The sequence below is a fragment of the Toxorhynchites rutilus genome, chromosome 3 (assembly GCF_029784135.1).
Source record: "Toxorhynchites rutilus septentrionalis strain SRP chromosome 3, ASM2978413v1, whole genome shotgun sequence".
Lineage (NCBI taxonomy): Eukaryota > Metazoa > Arthropoda > Insecta > Diptera > Culicidae > Toxorhynchites > Toxorhynchites rutilus.
This window is the reverse complement of record NC_073746.1, coordinates 313,342,586-313,363,483: the sequence shown is the minus strand read 5'-3', so window position 1 is coordinate 313,363,483 and position 20,898 is coordinate 313,342,586. Positions and strand designations below refer to the sequence as shown.

Genomic DNA, 20,898 nt, shown 5'->3' with positions numbered 1-20,898 from the left:
TTGAGTTTTTATGATACGGATGATTTCTCTAAAGAATTTAAAGAAGAGCTTTTGAAAATTTCAAAGTTTATTTCTACAAAATTAACCAGAGATGGTCGAAATGCTGCAGATCATATTCAAAATTCGTAAAGCAAAACTCTGACTGGTTGTCAAGACCAGTTAAGCTTCCGGCATATCAGAAAGGTAAAACTAAAGACGATTTGCAGTCTGTTCCGCAAATTGGTAAAGGAAGACCTCAGAAATCGTTTAACGAATGTTCGAAAAAGACAAAAAGGCGTCGTGTTGAAGATCTTGTTAACAACAATGCACCTGAAAAGCTTGCATTCGCTGCCAATGTATCAAACTGTTCGAGTGGAAATCAGAAGAAAACACTGACGGCGGCACAAGCACTGGCTCTATATATTGATTTAGATCTCTCTGAAAGAAAGTACAAGGTACTTCGAAGTACTTTGAATGAAATACATCCAAATTTGCTACCAAGTCTTTATGCATTGAAAAATAACTCCTAAATTGATCTCTGCGACCGAGACGTCTGCTGAAGTAGATTTACAAGATCTTATGAATTGCACCTCCGCTAGCATCGTCAAAGAAATTTCGCTAATGACTTCAACTTCGGTCAATCTCGTCTGTAAATGGGGTTTTGACGGCAGTTCAGGGCATAGTACATACAAGCAAAAGTTTACGGAACCAGGAAGTTCAGACGAAAGTTTGTAAGTTGTTGCAATGGTTCCCTTAAAACTGATCGACTCCGCAAATAACGCTATCATCTGGATGAATCCTCGGCCAAGTTCAACATCGTACTGTAGACCGCTTAAATTTGTGTTCACGAAGGAAGACTCACAAGCTATTCTTGGCATTCAGTCAGAAATGGAGAAGAAAATTAAAGCGTTACAGATTTTCATCATCAACAACGATAGCGCTCAGATCGTTGTAAGTTTCGAATTCCATCTTACTATGATAGATGGAAAGGTGGCAAATGTGCTTTCCGGAAAAAAGCTTCTGCAAAATGCTTAATTTGTGGATCTTTTCCGAAAGAGATGAATACATCGAAGGCTGTTGAGACAGTACCAAATACCGAAACTTACAAGCAAGGCCTGTCACCACTGCATTACAAGATTAAATGTTTTGAATGCGTAATTCACATCGGTTACAGGTTAGCATTATAGAATATTTAATAGTGTATAAATAATAACTATCATTCATTTCGACAGATTGCGATTCAAAACCTGGAAAGTGAAAACTGTTGAACATAAGCAAGAGTATAAAAGCAGGAAGCGAGAAATTCAAGAGGCGTTCAATTCAAGGATGGGTCTAGTTGTCGACAAGCCGAAACCGGGGTATGGTCCAAGCAATGACGGCAACACTGCACGAAATTTTTTCTCGGATCCACAAACCAGCTCGGAAATAACATGGGTAAGTGTGGAGCTGATAACGAATTTCGCTACAATTCTCCGTATAATATCGTCGGGGCGAAAAATTGAAATGTCCAAATACCAGAAACTATTGTCGGATACAAGAGATCTCTACATAATACCTGTACGGATGGTATTTTATGCCTGTAACTGTGCATAAGTAATTGGTACACAGTTCAGATATTATGGAAGCATTTGATCTGCCTATTGGCCAGTTATTAAAGGCTTTAGAAGCTACACATAGGCCGATCAGGGAGAACAGGTTGAAGCATACAAGGAAAGCATCAAGAATTTACAGTAATAAGGACTTGATGAACTATATGCTGCTTTCTTCTGACCCTTCCATAGCAGGGAAGAGAAAAACTATAGCGAATAATCATCACACGGATGTCAATGATATTTCTTCTTTTTTTGCTGATACAGTTGAATTTGATTCTGTTTGTCTTTTTAATGAAACTGAATAATTTACAAAATAATCGAAATATGTAAGAAAAGAAATAAGACGTAAGCTTTCTCATCACATTAATTAAAAGAGGTGTACTTATTCATAAGGTTGCGTTACGCAGCGTATATAACGCACACCAACAAACCGCCTCATTCGTGAACCCAGTTTTTTTTATTACAGAGCCAGTATGGAACTAACCCAGGTTCGAAAACGAATTCGCTATAATTGGGTTTGATTTGATACGTCGATCATCTATATCGGTCCGATAGTTCAAAAGTTATGAATCTAATAATATACTACCAATTTTCATGAAAATCTGAGAACCACTTTATCAGTTTGGCATGGTATGGATGTATAAGAGAGAAAAATAAGAGACACGTTTTTACGTTAACAACACTTTATTAACACTCTCTGTTTTACTCTCAGAAAACACTTCCCGTGTTTACGCATAAGATCCAATTGCATTTTATAATGTGGTATAATATTCTCGTGCATCATTATGACAGCACCAATGGTTATGTTAATAGCTAATTGAACAATCTCACAGCCCATCCGGCCTTGGTTCAATCCCTGATTAGCATCGTATAGATTTTTTTTTAAATTCCAAGCTGACATTCAGTCATTCAAAATGAAAAGACTGCTATATACATACAAACATTTCCACACTTCTTTTTGAAATCGTTTATTTTTACAGGCTCAGTTACATAAGTTTAAAGGAGCCAAACTCCTAGCTGTGTTGTTACTAGTATATATACAGCCATTCCATCCCAAACCGATATAGTGGTTCTCAGATTTTCGTCAAAAGTGGTAATTTTGTTCTTCATCGCAAAACATTAGACCCGTATTTTTTAATTTTTTTATTATGGTGCCCATTTCCATTTTAGAGTGGTCTAAAAAATCATTTTTTTCACTTTTCCCCAAAAATGACTTTTTTCAAAAACTCATAACTTCTGAACCACTGAATCGATTTAGATAATCGACATATCAAATTGAAGCCAATAAGCTGGGTTCATTGAAAAATGTTGAATACTTTCGTAAATATTGATCGTAGTCGTTTTTTATTGTGTTCGTGGCTTTGGACTAGAGAGCGCTATATTTTCTTATATTTTTTCTTGAAAGATGAGGATTTTTTAAATAACATATCTCGATATCGAAGATGTAATTTTTTTCGTTTTTGAGTTATGATTTTTCAAAGTGCTTTCGCAAGTTCAATATTTTCATAAAAGGCTAGCTCATTGGCTTTAATTCGATATGCCGATCATTTAAATCGTTTCAGTGGTTCGGAAAAAAAAAATTTTTTTCCCCATTTTTGCCACTACAAAAAATCTTAACTTTTGAACTACTGGACCGATTCAGATGATCGACATATCAAATTGAAGCTTATAAGTTAGCTTTCATTGAAAAAGTATACTTTTGCGAAAAATTTGGATTCTCGTTTTTGTAATTATTGATTGAGTTAGTTTTTCATAGTTGTCTCGGTTAAAGATAGAAAGCACTATATTTTTTAATATTTTTTTTCGTGAAAGCTGAAAATTTTTTACAAAACATATCCCAATATCAGAGGTGTTATTTTTTTCATTTTTGGGTTATTATTTTGCAAATTTAACGTGTTTTAAGTCTTCGTTCAAAATTCCTATGTCACTGAGACATAACGTGTTTTAAGTCTTCGTTCAAAATTCCTATGTCATCTGTCACATAGCGACCTGTGCGACTAGAATCCAATCTTCCCGCGAGTGTGATATTTTTTAAAAGAAGGTTAGCTTATTGGCTTTGATTTTAGATGTCAATCATCTAAATGGGTTCGGTAGTTCAAATGTTATGAATGTATGCGAAAAGACATTTTTGGACAAAGGAGGAATAGTGATCTTTCGAACCACCGGTTAACTTTGAAAAATCATATCTCAAAAACGAAAAAAAAATAGCATCTTTGAAATCGAGATATGTTATTATAATCCTCAGCTTTCAAGAAAAAATATAAAAAAATATAGCGCCCTGTAGTCCATAGCCTTGAAAACAATAAAAAACGAATACATTTAATAATTACGAAAATAAAATCCATTGCTTTCGCAAGTTCAATATTTTCATAAAAGGCTAGCTCATTGGCTTTAATTCGATATGCCGATCATTTAAATCGTTTCAGTGATTCAAAAGTTATGAATTTTAAAAAAAAAAGTAATTTTTGGGGAAAAGTTGAAAAAAAGTGATTTTTCGGACCACCCTAAAATAGAAATGAGCACCCTAATGAAAAAAACGGGTCCAATGTTTTGCGTTAAAGAACAAAACTATCACTTTTCATGGAAATCTAAGAACCACTGTATCGGTTTGGCATGGAATGGCTGTATAAACATATTTCCTTTATTCTAATGTTAATAATGTAGATTACTCGCGGTCGAACCGAGTTTAGAAGGATAACATACTTTCTTCAGGGAAGGAGGGGACATAAGGATATTGTATCAATTCTTATATCTACTATGTATTTACATTTCACTTTATTCTATTGTAAGAGATGGAACGCTTTGAAGAACGGTTCACTCACTAACCGTTCATCTAAGTGAATCAGTTCTTTTGAACCGTTCTTTCGCTCTTTCGTTCAGCGGTATTAAGAACAACATAGAATGTTGGCTGGAACCCAACATCAATAAACAGCTATTAATTGATATCATTGGATTGGATAGTGTACGTATGGGATTTATATTTTTGAAATTTAGTGGGGAAAGATAAGCTGCTTCATTAAAAGTCGCAAACTGTATGTGAAAATATGTTTATCGGTCGACAAAAATTAAGTAATAGTTTGATGCGCACAAAATATGTGCAATTTTTCATATTTCATACTTCATTTTTACACACAGGTTCCATGTAAGATCATATTTGATAATGTTCATTCAGGGAAAAAAATCAGCAGCGATTTTCACTAACAATCAATCATATAAACAATCACGATAACATGTACACGCAATAGGCCAAACAAAGAATTGAAAGCAACGAAAAAACTTTTTTCTCAACATGCCCTCACTATAAAATTTTATGTTTACCTAATCCATGAATCGCCCCAGCTTCCCCCAGATTTTTTCTGATAACCAGAAAGTATATGATATGTATATGAAGTTTTGCTTTTAAAACTACGAAAATCTAATTTAATTTTTAACCCAAAATTGAGAATACATTAACAAAATAAACCCAGCGTAACATGCATTTTGCTCATAAATGACAAACCGTTTTATTTTCCTTACAAGCGTTCTCGTTATATTTATCCATTCCGCCCAGCGCAAATCAGTTCAGCTGCACTCGTTCGTTCGCAAACAATTTGCCCGCAAACACGTCGTACTCAAACAGTTCGTTCCCAAACAGTTCACTCTCAATCAGTTCTTTCCCATACAGTTCACTCGCAAACAGTTCGTTCACAAACAGTTCACTATCCAACAGTTCACTCTCAAACAGTTCACTCGCAAACCGTTCTTACGGAATCAGTTCGTTCACAAACCGTTCGCTTGCAATCAGTTCGTGGGGAGAACTATCGTTCGTTGAAAAAGAACGACCGCTCGTTGAAAAAGAACGACCGCTCGTTCACTCTTTTCGGCGAACTAGTTCGTTCGTACCGTTCGTGAACGGTTTGCCCATCTCTATTCTATTGTTAGTAAGAAGGGATCCGATTTCTCGCGAAGGAAAGGGGAAAGGAAAATTCACACACACAACAAGTTCTTTTATTTGTGCAGTTGACCTTGAGATACGATAAAAAGCATCTTTTCTGCCAGGGATGATATCTTTCACGCGAACGAGTGCATGAAAAACTTGTGCCGTCTTTCCCAAAACAACACTATTGCTCCGTGTTTTTTTGATCGAATTTGTCACCGTAACCTTAACATGAGTAAGTGAAAATCAAAACACACTCTCTGTTTTCTCTTTTATCGTTTATCGTTTATCGTTTATCGTTTATCGTTTATCGTTTATCGTTAAATTCTTAAAATTGAACATGTAACAAAATGGTTTCTTTTTTTGTGCGATTTTTCCCGAGATTCTATTTTACGCGATTTGTTTTAACGCGATTCTCTCGAAATTAGGCGATTTTTTTACGCGATTCTCTCGAGTTTACGCGAATTGTTTTGACGCGATTCTCTCGAAATTAGGCGATTCGCGATTTTACGCGATTCTCTCGAAAATACGCGATTATGTTTACGTGGTTTTCTTGAAATTACACGATTAAGCACTGCCTACCTTCGCTTCGTTGGGAAGAGAAAGAGAAAAAAATTATGGGAGTGCGTGTGCGAGTGTGGTTGTGACGAGCGCGAACCGAGGATTGGACAATCTTTTTTTACGCGATTTTCTCAAAATTACGCCATTTGCTCAAAATTACGCGATTTTTTTTTGTGCGCACGCATCAGTCGCGTTAAAAAAATGTGGTGTACTTAGAATTATAGTACAGTTATAGATTTATATTGTTTAAACAAACTATTGAGCAATTGAAAAACGTCGAGCATTAACTGAACGAAAATCCCATGTTCTGATTGAATCAATTTGAATTTATATTATACATATATAATATAATACCATTGAAAAAAAACCATCAGAAAAAAGGAACGGAGTAAATACTTCTCAGCTTATGATTTGCTATCATACTGAACAAATCTGATTATTATCAATTTTCAAATTTTAATCTTTCAACACATCTAGGACCACTTTCGATAGTTTTCTATCAGCAGCAGAAACAAGAGCTAGCGCGACATCGACGGATGTCAGAAAATTGACTCTCGAACTGGCGGAAAAACCTGACTGAAGCATTCGTTCAATAATAAAAAAAACTCTGATGGCTGGAAAAACCTGGCTTAGCGATACTGTCATTCCGAATGCCGAAAGCTATTTTAGACACGAAAAAATTAGAAAAATAACAAGGCCAAGGATAATTTTAGTCGAGCTTTTGTTCAATCATTTTAAGGCCTATTTGAAAACATCCAACTTGAATATCAAAATATAACTTTTCAGTTTGTGTCCATCTTTCCCACACCCGGAGTCCGTCTTTCCCTTCAAGTGTTCCTCTTTCCATACTGTTTCTTATTTTTTCGAAGATACCGAACACATTAGTTTTGCAATATTTTTGCTCCAAATACAATTTTTATTACAAAAAGAGACTAAGACTATCGATTCGTGGTGAGATAGCTATATATTTTTCTGGAGTTTACGAAAAAAATCAACTTTTATTTAAGATCACCGTCTTTACGGCCCTTCCCCTTCATTATTTTTCTTCACGTACAAATTTCAACAGAATCATTGACCTTCGAATGTAATAAGAGCTCCCGCAGACTGCAGACTGATTTGTCGGCCGATAGTTTGGTCAGCTTCTTAATCAGTACGGAAAGGTATGCATGTGCGCACATTACGCCGATTCAGTTGGGTCGGTTTTTGCACCAGAAGGCCGACCCGACCAAACTGTTGGTTGACAGAAAGTCTGCAGTATGCGGGGGCTCTAAGAGTACTGGTAAGTTCATTGGTTTTTTCAAGAATTAATGGTTTATTCTGCAAAAATGGTTTCAAATTTAATATTCAAAGGATTGCCCATCGCTAGTCACAACTTGTTACCATCTTTGTGGCAATTCACGGATGCCTTTGCGAAAATAATTGGCCGGTTTGTCGGCTAATCACGAATCAATTCAATTTTTGACTTCATCAAAATTGGAGGAGTGCTGGTCAACCAGGCCATGTTGCTTCGATCGAAGCAGGTAGTAATCGGACGGAGCAATGTCTAGAGAATACGGCGGGTGGGATAGGACCTCCCATTTCAGCGATTCCAAGTATGTTTTGACCGGTTTCGCGACATGCGGCCGAGCATTGTCGTGGTGCAAAATAACCTTATCGTGTTGCTCGTATTGTGGCCGTTTTTCCTTCAGTGCACGGCTCAAACGCATTAATTGTCGTCGGTAGAGGTCCCCCGTAATGTTTCATTCGGTTTTAGGAGCTCATAGTACACCACACCCTGCTGGTCCCTCCAAATAGACATGAATATTCCGTGCGGCCGTCAATGTTTATGCATGCCCGGGGTATCTATACGTTGCCCGACGTTTAGGATTGACGTAATGGACCCACTTTTCATCGCCAGTAACGATTCGATGCAAAAAAAACCCTTTTATGCCGTTGGAGAAGTTGTTCACACGGGAAAAAAAGACGGCGTTCGACGTCTCGTGGCTTCAATTCATACGGCACCCAATGTCGTACCGTTCGGATCATTCCCATTGCTTTCGGATATGGTTTCCTGAGCTACTCCAAGCGTATCTGCATGTTCTTGTTGCGTTTGTGACGGATCTTGATCGAGTTAAGCCTCCAATTCTTCATCTTCGAACTTTTTTGGCGGTTCGGAACGTTCTTCGTCTTCCTAGTCAAAATTACCACTTTTAAACCGTGCAAACCACGTCTGACACGTTTGCTCAGTTGGAGCATAGTCACCATAAACTTCCACCAAAATACGATGACTTTCCGCAGCTTTTTTCTTCATATTGAAGTAATGAAGTAACACACCCCGCAAAAACACTCTCGTTGGCACGAAATTCGACATATTCGAAGTGGCAAAAACCTATGTTGTTTACGCTTCAACTTTTTGACATATACTGAAAAAGACGCGCGATGACAGTAGCTTTCCAACGAATGTCTGGAAATTTGATTCACTGGAATAATAATCAAATTACGCCATCTGTTGTAAAACCGAAGAAACTTACCGGTACAGCTAATATAATATCAGAAAAAAAACGCTGTCGGTACCACCAACCAGCCTTAATTGATTGTCGCCTCTTGGTCGACTGACCAATTTATGTGTGCGTTACGACGATTGGGCAAGAGTGTGGAGACTATCGATCTATCGAGATTTCCTCACCTGATTAAATCGTATGAGTACGCTACGTCGTCTATTAGGCCCAACTCCGAACGCCCTCACTTCCGCTGGATCGATCGAAGCCAACGCCAACGCGTCTACGATTAGCGGGGGTTTGGTCCGTCGCCATATTGGCACCATCGCGGACATCGAACTGCGAACATTGCTGGTGGCGAATTAGAATTTGAAATGTGCCACCTAGGGACGCAATGCATTAGAAATGCATGAATCCGAGCAGGCAGCGGACGGCTTTTGCTAGCGCTATCTTATCTAGACAAGCGAAAAAGTAGGCGCTTCGTTGTTACCAACGTTTCGTGGCGCGCGCGAAAGAAATGAATCAGAATGTTCGTTGGTCGCAGTTGTACTCGATAAAATCCTTCCTGCGTGAATAATGTTTGGGCCAGCGCTGTTTATCTTTTTGGTTTATAGGTCTAGCGAAAAACCGCCGTTTCGTAGCTCGTGTCCGGTGATTAATGGTCGCGGGTAAATATTTGCCCAGCGTGAATTATTATCGGGAAAGTTATGACTTTTCGATCGATGTGTATTCAAATGTTGATTGAAATCAACAAAAAGATATTCGATGGCGAAGAGAAGACATTCTTTGAATCGGCAGCGGTATGTTTGTAAACATTTAGTTCAGTGTCAAAAAAATGCCAGACTCTCGGTGGCAGCATTCGAACAAATTGTTATTTAATTAATTTATATTGAATCTGGTTAACCTGTGCGGCCGCTCGGGCACGAGCTGGTCAGAAAATCAACTTCGGTATGCAGCAGCTATCATAAAAACCTCATCTTTCAATTGGGAGGCATCGTATCATAGATCGACAAAGCACTCGAGCAAGCGAGTAATTTAAAGGTTTCCATCACTGGACCTCTCATCTGGCGGGGAATGCTCGTTTTTGCCATTTGTTGAAGCTGCTCTAAAAACCTTTTCCGATCACAGTTCATTCCGAGTAGGTGTGTCCCACTTAGTTTCCATTTTCATATTGACAGCGAACACATTGTAAATAATATCTAAACACCATCTCGTGGTAATGGATGATTATTACGCACAATTTGCCACGATGAAGTTTATGCAAAAACCACTGTGCAAAACGATCAGCTTCCCCCATAGTCGAGCCGGGGCCATGCCATTACAATAATTAATTCGCCTTCATTAGCTCTTATCTGGTGCGGCATCCATCCGGTTCAGCCCGATAGTTTCCGATCTCGGCTCGCGCAACGCGACGGAACAGTCGTGCTGCGTGTGGTGAGTGTGTCTAATAATTAGGACTTAAGTGCGCTTTACACTCACTCACAAAAATTTAGTACCCTCGTTTCGAGCCAGGAAAAGATAAAACCAAGAGAATCTGCACACTGCACAGCAGCCGAAAGTTAAGCCTCGAGGTGGAGAGAGCATAAACTTGCAACCATATTGTCGAGGAGGTTTAAATCCGCCACTTCCTGGCACAGACGACGGGGAATTTTCGCACTTAAGTAACCCTAATATATGGGTCGAGCGGGTGCGGGAATTAAAATCGTATTACACTAACAATCATAATAATCATAATACCAATAACAGCGAACCTCGTTAGACGGGTGTGAGGAGCGTCTAGTAGGTGCTCCAACTCGTGGTGAGTGGGGGGCATAAATTCTGAATGTTTATGGGATAACCCACTCCGGTTTTGATGGTTCCATGATGAGAGAGAGATTGCACATTTCGTGGAAGGCGAAATCGTTTGAGCTGCGCTATACGCTATAAGCAAGAGGGCGAGCAGCAGACGGAGGAAGTTGGTTAGGATGAAAATTGAATAAACTAGTTCAACACGATCGCATCTTTGTTTACCGGTAGGTTATACATAGATTACGAAACGAAATTCATTAATGCAAAGGAGAAATCGAGAGCTAGCAACATGTGAAACATGCAAGGAACAGATCATGATACGACACTCATTGGAATACTATTGAAGTAACATGTACAGTATGTAAGAAAGGTGTATCCTTCCTTACTACTAATTCTAATATTTATCTGCTTTTCCACCAGAAAAAAAGCTCAATTTTAAGGGGTTCCAGTCTGATGTTTTTCAACTATTTTTCATTTTCTCATCAAATATTAATTCAATTTTCCTATCCTGGAGAAATTACGTCCGAACGAATAGAAAGGGTAGGAAAAAAATAAAAAAAGGACTCTATCCAAATTTGTTTAATTTCGTTTTGATGTGTATTAACCCATTTTATGCCAAGCGTTCGAAAAATCGAATAGCAACTTTCATGGCTTTGGAAAGCAACTATTTTGGTTAGCTTAGTTTCCTATGTACCACGTACTATAAATTTCATTCAATTTTGTTTTATTTGTTTTAAAAAAAAATCGGTTTGAAGCAACTATGTACGGAAAGTACATAACCTAACAAATAACAAAACATTTTTCTTCAATTTTTCGATTTTTTTTTTCCGGAAAACTGAAGAATGAAAATAAAATTCTCGAATATTACGGTTTCTGTAAGGCCAATAACCAAAATTACACCAATTGATTTCGTTAAAAAAATAATTTTTACAGCTTGGTCGTCAATGGGCGAAACCGTTTCTGTCAGTTTATCGTATGTAAACCACGATAACACAATAGGGTACCGCGACTTATGAGAAAGGCCTTCCAGCCATCATGGATTTTGTATGTGAACAATCAGCAATATTTTGCAATATTTTTTTTTCTCTTTTTGTGTGTGGTGAAAGGTAAGTCTTTCACTGTTAATGTTAGATTTGTAATATACTCTATCTTATTTTATGTTTCAGTTCAAGAGCACAAATCGACTTTCGGTATCGGTTGGTGATGGACATACTTTTCCCGCGTTTTGCAGTTAGAGGCGTCGGGTAATCGTTTGATTAATTCAAATAATCAAATATCTGCAATTTTAATCAAGTAATTTTGTATCGAATAATGAAAAATCTAAATATGAATACATCGAATTAGTATCAAAGTAATCGCGATTAATGAAAAGAGGAACCATTTTTTTCAAAAAATACAGTGCAAAATTTGACTAACCGTCATGGTGTTTTGTCGAAATTCATCGAATATGCTAAACCATTTACGGTTGAAGCATAAAAATGATTCTCTGGTAGTGGAGGAGACTGGGAGAAGTATTCAAATTCAGAGTGCTAAGGAAAATATACCATACTAGTGGTCAATGAATCTATAAATATACAGGGTTTTCCAACTTTAAATTCCGAAAGTAAATTGAAATAAAACACACTTAGAATTCGAATTTCGATGAAACTTTTATTTCAAATTAAAGTTTGGTTTATGCCATTATGTGTGAAATACAACATCATTCAAATGTCCACCTAGGGCTTCCTCGCACACCTTGATCCGGAACAGGTAATTTTCGATGACTTTTCGGTACATATGGGGCGGTATCTCGGTCATAACTTCACGAATGTTGTCTTTCAAATGTTCAAGAGTTTGCGGAGAGTTGGCATAGACACGGTCTTTTGCATAACCCCACAAAAAAAAAGTCTAGCGGGTACAAATCGCATGATCTGGACGACCAATTGGCATCACCAAAACGCGAAATTATGCGTCCCTCAAATGCGTCCGTTCGCGATATGGCCATGTTCGGTCGTGTTGTGTGGCACGTGGCGCCGTCCTGCTGGAACCATATGTCATCCGTATCCATATCTTCAATTTGTGGCAAAAAAAATCGGTTGACATGCGGCCATAGCGCTCACCATTCACAGTTACCGTCTCGCCGTCCTCATTTTCAAAGATATACGGCCCGATGACTCCACCAGACCATAATGCGCATCAAACAGTGACTTTTGGCGGATGCAATGGCCTCTCAACAATCACGTGTGGATTTTCTGAGCCCCATATATGGAAATTTTGGGTGTTCACATAGCCACCGAGCTCGAAATGTGCCTCATCGCTGACGAAAATTTGATGCGAAAATTCGGCATTTTGCTGCTGTTGTTCGTTCACCCAATCGACGTATGCTCGACGCATTCCATGGTCACCACGCTCTAATTTTTGTACCAGTTGGACTTTATATGGATGTAGGTGCAAGTTCAAATGCAAAATTCGCCACAATGATATGTTTGACAAACCCAATTGCTGAGCACGCCGTGGAATCGAAACATTCGGGTCATCCTCCACACTGGCAGCAACAGCAGCAATATTTTCGGCCGAACGCACATTACGATGATGCACAGGTTTCACAATATCCGCTACGGATCCAGTTTGTTCGAATTTACGCACTACATTAGCGATTGTGTGCTCTGTAGGCCGTCCATGACGACCAAAATCCGTCCGTAATGCTCGAAAAACATTTGCCGGTTTATCATCATTTTTATAGTATAATTTAACAAAATTAACACGTTGTGCGATGCTAAAACGATCCATATTGTAAAATGGCAGACATTCAACTAACGATATGACGCTTTGGTTGACAGCTATGTCAAACGGTTGTCAGCACAGGGCTGTATATGGAAAACCCTGTACTTCTTTTAAACTAGTAGCTATAGGGACCAAGCAAAAATATTCAAACCAATCTGCTATTTCAACAACATTCGAAGAACAGGTAATTTTGAACAGAAAAAAATTTATGTTGGTGCAGTAAAGATATTGTGCATCATTTTCATGGTGTGCTTTTTTTTCAATCGTCCTCAAAAAATCATGAAATGGTAAATTTATCAATATACTGGAATACCATTCTATTCAGAAACCATTATTCTGCACCATGTTGATTTCAAAATTATATTTATATTTTATATTTATATTTTTGTTCGCACCAATACAATTATGTACTTCTCACGATTGCATGCATTTCGTACGGCCACATTTGGCCCCATCCAATGGATCCGTAACATAGATTGTGAATGTTTGCTTTGTTGAATTGATTTTTGACGTAGGATTACGTCTTTCGGGAACATATTGCGGGTACAAATTGAAAAACGAAAATCGATCGCATCGTGAAAAATGTTCAATTTCAAACGCTTATTGCTCAGCCATTTCATAATGGATTGATGACATTTTTGCGTTAATCGATTTTGAATAAATTGAATAATTGAATAAAATAATATACGTCATGAAACTAACTATCGGACGATTGAATAATCTCAACCGTTATCCAAACGAAAATATCCAGCTCTTATTGATCCAAATTGATATTAAAACATTAAAATAATTGAAGATGCCTGACAATGTCAATTTGTGACACAATGGAGGCAACAGAAGGATTGTTAGTACGCAGAGCGATGGCAACGTCACTGACGCTTCTTATCGGGAAATGTTGGAAGATGAAGTGTTCCCTGTTGTGATGGCCATGTCAATTTCAAACGTTTCATCTTCCAACAGGACGGAGCGAAGCCTAATTCCGCCTCATACCACCGATGAAACGTTGTTGTTTCTGCGTAGAGTTTTCAGAGATCGCGTCATCTCCAATCGCTTTCCTGCTCTGTTTACCTGTGGATGGAATCTCGGTCGGTTCACTTTTGCAGAAGTTATTAAAATTTGTTGCGTGAGCGTTTAATCTGAAAGACTCTGTAGTTTTTAACATGAACAGTAACATGACGCCGAGCGTTGTCATGATGGAATATTATCGAATTATGGCACTTTAAACGGATGAATTGTTGCCTATGGAAGTCTCAATTCAACGTTCGAGTAGGTTTTAGCAGCTCATAGTGGATCACACCCTTTTGATCCCTCCAAACGCAGAGCATTACTTTGGCATCGTGGGTATTTTGCTTCGGCGTCGATGTTCCTGGTTGACCGAACTTTACATACTATTGTTTTGGATTATCGTAGTGAATCCATTTTTCGTCCCCCCGGTAACGGTCCGATGCAAAACAGACTTCTTTTTGTGCCGTTCAAGCAACATTTCGGGCGTGCAAAATCGCCGTTCGATATTTGAACTCGTATGGAACATAATTTCCTTGCTACTGAGTGTATCTTGCGGCTTTGAGCCATATAGAAATAGTTTGTCGAATTACTCACAATAATCATGCACGCTCTGTTTGCATTTGACACGAATCTTGATCGAATAACGGGTGTTAAATAAAAAATGAGAATTTTTTCAATCACATAAAAAAAAATTTTTTTTTTTCATCGATTTCAGTATTTTTTTATTAATAACATAATGTATTTTCTTCAAAAAATTTCAGTGAATGTTTGAGTAAGGGCCGTGGTCTGCTGTTCGACGCAACTTTGTCGCGATGCTCTCTCAAGAACGTTGTACGGTTCTAAGAAACGCATTTCCAGTAAGGAAAAAAGTTCACGGTGGCACATTTTAATGAAGAAAATGTACCTATCAGTACGGTATATCGTATCCTGAGTTCCCTGAACATAGAGCAGAAGGTCGGAAGTGGTCGTCCGGTGACGATAATGACGAAGCAGAAGAAGACATCGTTGAAGAAGCTGTTTGACTACAAGGACGCAACCAGCCTGCGTGTCGCCGGTCGGAAATATGGCTGCTCCCACGTATTGATTCATCGGACCCTCAAGATGGAAGGAATCGTCTGCAGGAAGAAGACGAGGTCGCCGGAGTACACGGAGGTGCAGATTGAGACGGTTAAATCACAGTGTCGGTGGATGACCAAAAAATACCGCGGGACGTCTTTCGTTCTGGACGACGAAAGCTATTTTCCGCTGTCCAAAACGCATATTCCAGGAAATGATAATTACTACTCCAGCGACAAGTCATCCATACCGCCTGAAGTGAAATACAAGTTCAAGCACAAGTTTGAAAAAAAAAGGTTATGTTGTACATCGCAATTTCCGACCGAGGCATTTCAAAGCCTTGGTTTAAGCCGAGCGGTCTGGCAATCAACCAACAAATCTATCAAGAAGAGTGCCTCGATAAAATCCTGCTGCCGTTCCTGAACGAGCATCACGTGGATGGGAAGTACGTCTTCTGGCCGGACAAGGCGTCTTCTCATTACGCCAAGAAGACGCTGGCGTATCTTGAGGAGGAAAAGATTCGTGCCGAAAGATCGTAACCCAACAAACTTGCCCCAGTGCCGCCCAATAGAGGATTTCTTCGGCTCACTCAGTGCCCTAGTGTATAAGAACAATTGGAGGGCCAAGGACACAGTTCGGATATTTATTTATTTATTTGTCCTCGTCTTCGATTTATAATCGTACAGACTGAAACTTAAATTATGTCTTTAATCCTAGCCTTAAAACTATTCTTGGACATTCCAAAATCGTGGACATGGCAAACCGCGTTGAATGCTCTCAGACATGAGTTAAATGGGCCGTTCTGTCCGTAACTGGTTCTGTGAAATGGCAGATTGATGACGGGATAACTACGAAGAGTTCGTGTTGGTACATTAAAATTGATTTGTTGCAGCAGCTCCGGACAATCAATATTACTCTCTATTATATCGAATATAAACGTTTGTTGGAGTTTGAGTCGACGAGCTGATAAGGTTTCCAAACCGATGAGCATGCAACGCGAGGCGTAGTCAGGCAAGTTTACAGGATCGCTCCATGGAAGTTGTCGTAAGGCATATCGAATGAATTGCTTCTGAACTCGTTCTAGCTTGGCAACTTGTACTGTCTGGTATGGCGACCATATTGGGATTGCATACTCAAGAATGCTGCGAACCAGTGTGCAAAACAGTGTTTTGAGTGTGTATACATCCGTGAACTGAACAGTCTGTCTCCGAATGAATCCAAGCACCGCGAATGCTTTGGCTGCAGTGGCTGAGACATGATCTTGGAATCGTAGTTTTGAATCCAATGTGACACCCAGATCGCGTATAGAGTCGACCCGTTCCAACGTGTTGTTTCCAATTTTGTATGAATAATTGATTTTGTCAAGCCGCCGTGAGAATGAAATTATCTTGCATTTCGTTATGTTCATCGCCATACCATTTTCACGGCACCACAGCATGAGCTCATCGATGTCGCTTCGCAGAACAAGACAATCGAGGACAGATGAAATCGTTCTATATAATTTTAGGTCGTCGGCAAACGTTTTCTTCGGAGACTTCAGTCTATAGCATAGGTCAACGCAACTGACTACAAGAATCCGGAATTGTATCCGGAAAATGGACGTAAGTGCCGTACAACGTTCTTGTGAGAGCATCGCGACAAAGTTGCGTCGAACAGTAGACCACGGCCCTTACTCAAACATTCACTGACATTTTTTTGAAGAAAATACATTATGTTTTTAATAAAAGATACTGAAATCGATGAAAAAAATAGAAAAAAAATTATATGTGATTGAAAAAATTCTCATTTTTTATTTAACACCCGTTACTGTCTCTAATTTTGACGTAGAACTACGTCTTTCATTAAGGGTGCCAAATCAGAAAACAGTTTACGTTTTTATGAAATAAAGTTAACGCTAATAACTATTTTTGCCGTGAACGGATTCTGGCAATTTACATACCAAACGGATCGGAAATTCACTAAGATTTGTTTGATATGCTATACATTACAATCCCATAGTCTGTATATGGTTTTAATTAATGAAAATTAGAAGCATTTCCATTTCCTCATACATTTGTTCTGTCCATTTGTATGCTTTTCCGAACAAAGCTGTCAATAACGAGCAACTTATCGACGAGCAACGAAGGGGAAATCATAAGATGTAAAGTCTCCGTGAACAAAGAAAAAGAAGAAGAACGAAGGGGAATATTTGCCTAGAGTATAAACAGTGGATCTTGCTGAAGCAAACTCCATTCTTATAGACAACACCGTTGGTGGGCGAGCCGAACGGCGAGGGATCGAATGGTTTTCTCAAGGCAATGGGGGTAGAGAAGTAATATGAGGAAAGAGTAGAGTTGATGGTTTCGCATGACGGTAGGAAAACTCTCTCCACAAAGGATTACAGCTGCGCTTATCTCGAGCATGTATTGTTCTGCGAGCACAAGAATGAATAATCCAACATTTATAGTCAAATAATTCTACAATAAAAAAACATTTCAGAGCGACCAAACTGGTAGAATGGTTATTTCAAAATTTTCGTAGCATTATAAAATAATATCCACAGTTATAAACAAGAGACTTAAATTAAACTACAGCGTAGTTCTACGTCAACAATGCGGTCGTATCTTGAACACAACCTTCTTTTTCGTCTTCAAACTTTTTCGATTGACCCGGACGCTTTATGTCTTTAACACTTAAAATCACCACTTTTAAATATCGTCCCTTACAAAACCTATCCGATGGTGCAGAGTCACCATAAACTTCCACGAGCATTCTGTACTTTCCTTCTAATGGAAAGAGAAAATCGGATCTTTCCGCAAATGGTGCTTTTTTGTAACCAAAGTCGATAACGCAGTAAAAAATGAACTTGTTGTGCAAATATCAAAGACTAGTATTTGTTTGATAGCTATCGAAATTTAACGATTCAGTAAAGGTCAGCTGTCGCTGTCGACTATTTATAGCACCGTCAGACATCTTGTAGTAACGAAACGAAATAAGTTTCACACTCAATAATTAACAGGAATATTACTCAGATACTCAGAAAGTATGAGCTTTTTTCGGTAACGTACACATTATATTCTTCTATCCATTTCACTCAATTTTGTATACCTAGGAAACAGTGACATCGAACTGTGTCTTGTCCATAATGAATATTTTGAAATTCATTTCCGTCGAAACGGAGATCATATCCATTTTGGTACCTCGTAGAGAACGAGTTGGAATATGCAAAGTCGGACGATAACTCAAGCCATCATCTTTCGATTGGCAAGAATAGTACATATTTAGTTCGAGTCGTTCTCTGGAATACGATACGCCAACCTCATTTATTACCATAATTCACAAATAATCGCAGTTTTATGACAGCGAGCATCTTGATGACTAAATTTCAATAAATTTTGTTCGCTAGAAATCGCCCACACAAAAATAGAATGCATCTGCCTGTCTTCAACATCTAAACCTGTTTTCATGCGAAACTTATTTGCATACGAAACTGGGCGCTTCTTTTTTTTTCATGGCTCCAAGCGCGCTGATGTGCATCCAGGTAGTTAAGCCTCGAGAATTCCACGATAAGAATCAGCAGACTTTGGCTTGCCTTGGAACGTGAACCTGACAAATGAAGAGTCATTCTGGTTTTTGTTTTTTTTTTTGCTACTCTACTGCCACCGAAACTTGGGATGAACAAAAAAAAAGCCCACTGGAGTTTGGAAGGTAAACCTCTGTGGCGCTTTTTGTTTTTCTCTGCCGAAATTGCGATGCAGTCGATGCACACGGCCGCCAGAAAAGCAGTTTCATTCTTTTTGATGGCGTGAAATGATGATTGGACGAATCTTTGGTGCTGGGTTGGAATTACATATAACAATAACCGAGCAGACATTGTGTCAAATTATGCAATTAAAACATTCCATTCATATTGGCAACCGAAATGACGTTTCTTTGACAAGCAGGTGGAAGAAAACGTAGCTTGACAACACTGATTGTGATTCACAGAATTGCTCCCGTCTGTATCTAGGTGTCGTACGTGAAGGAATTCACCTTACAACACGGTTAAAACATTGAATTTTCTCTAGCAATTTGTTTTCACTACATAGCTTCCGAACATGACAAGACCACCCTGGGCGCGAATGTTCCACCAAACAAATATGCTCCGCTAAAGACTACACGCCGAATTTCGGATGTCATCCCACGACTTTCCTCTCGGCAATTCATTTTCGTTGTGAAACGACCCACCGCACGACGGCAAGGTCATCTTCGTTTCGTACCACACACAGACACATGCGTTTCTTCCCTGTTGCACCACCATCACTCCCCACGTGTTTTGCTCCCGCTTCTACCCACGAAAAATTATCACATCCCACAGAAAAAAAAGCGACAAGAAAAACAAAAACAAAGAAAGCGATAACCACCTGTTAATGCACGTTGCCACCGGTCGATTACGATCCGAGGACTCCGAATGGATTGGTTCAGCAACACCTTCGACGTGTGAACTAGCCGCTCGTCAATCTGCACCAGCTGATTCATGCGCCGGTCTGCGTCTGCGTCTACCGAGGCGTACACTGCTGCGTTCTAGTACTTCCTCTGTGTGTACGTGCGTAGCGCGTGTTGTTGTTGTTATTCCAGAGCTGTCGACGAACTTTTTGTTACCACCAATTTTTTTTTTCAACAAGCACAAATTGGCACAGACACTCGCGGTATAATTTCTAGTTTCGATAATATCCTTTGGATTGGACGAAACTCGTGAAAATCGCACAACACTTATAACAATTAAAAAAAAATGCAAAAAAAAACCGAATCAAGAATTGTTTTAACTCTTCTTGTTTATTTTTTCTCACTTTCGTTGACAGTCGCAAATTAGCTTGACAGATCGCTTCGTTAGGTTGACGATAAATAGCACACTCTCTCACCGCACGCACTTTTTGTTTACGTTTCGCCGCATGCACCGTTCACCGCGATCGGTCGTTTGTTGTGATGTTTTTGTTTTTGCCCTTTTCTGTGTGTTTGCACCTTTCTTCTTCTGCTATCCAATGAGGTGGTTGGGCGGGGTGCAACACCTCTCGCGTTTAAGTCTAATTGCAGAACGCAGTTGGGTGATAATGGTCACTCAAATGTTTACTGCTCGGATCACAGTAGTAGCAGGCTTGGCTTTTGCTTGTCAAGAAGTAGTTGCCCCGGGTACTGAGATTTGACATATTTATTCTGGGGTTCCGTTTATGTGGGGTTCTTCTTTCTTCTTTCTTTGTTTTTAAGAGGCTTTAAACTTTGCAGTTCATTCGCCTCTCTGTGGGGTTTCGTAGTGTTTTATTTTAGTGTGTTTTAATGTTTGCTCTGTTATCGATTGCGAACGCGGAATCCACTTTTTTTTCTCACCGGGACATTCAACAAATATCGGCCTGATCTGTAATATAAACAAAAGCGAAACCGACACTCGGCGACACTCAAAACATGCAGTCCGATCGGTGTGCAATATTCAACTAAACAGTCGGCGTCGCGAAGCGGACCGAAATTCGCAAAGCTCCGACGCTCGCTCGGGGTTCGTTTATTTACGTCGCTAAAAATAGAAATGCTGTCATCGTCCGGCACGGAGATTGGCGCGCGATGGCGTCATCCGGCGGTCGCGATTGGTTGGAGGCTCGCTATCGTGGTGAGTGGGACGCATGTGTACAAGTGTACCCGACAGTGGGTCGACGTTTGACTGTGGCAGTATGAAGCACGTGAGCGAATAAGCGACAAACGGAATGGCAAAAAGCCGGTCGATCGCTGGTGGTTCCGCGGCGTCCAGTGACGA

The 20,898-nt window shown here is 39.3% G+C and overlaps 1 protein-coding gene across 1 annotated transcript in view; it reads right to left on the bottom strand.

Annotated features, from left to right (window-relative positions):
* LOC129775663 (activating transcription factor 3) overlaps nucleotides 1-20,571 on the bottom strand; it is a 189,156-nt gene extending 168,585 nt beyond the window's left edge. Inside the window, exon 1 of the mRNA XM_055780652.1 lies at nucleotides 19,520-20,571. The gene's annotated coding sequence lies outside the window, so the exon portion shown is untranslated. The remainder of the gene's footprint in view (nucleotides 1-19,519) is intronic.
* Between the last annotated feature and the right edge of the window lie 327 nt (nucleotides 20,572-20,898).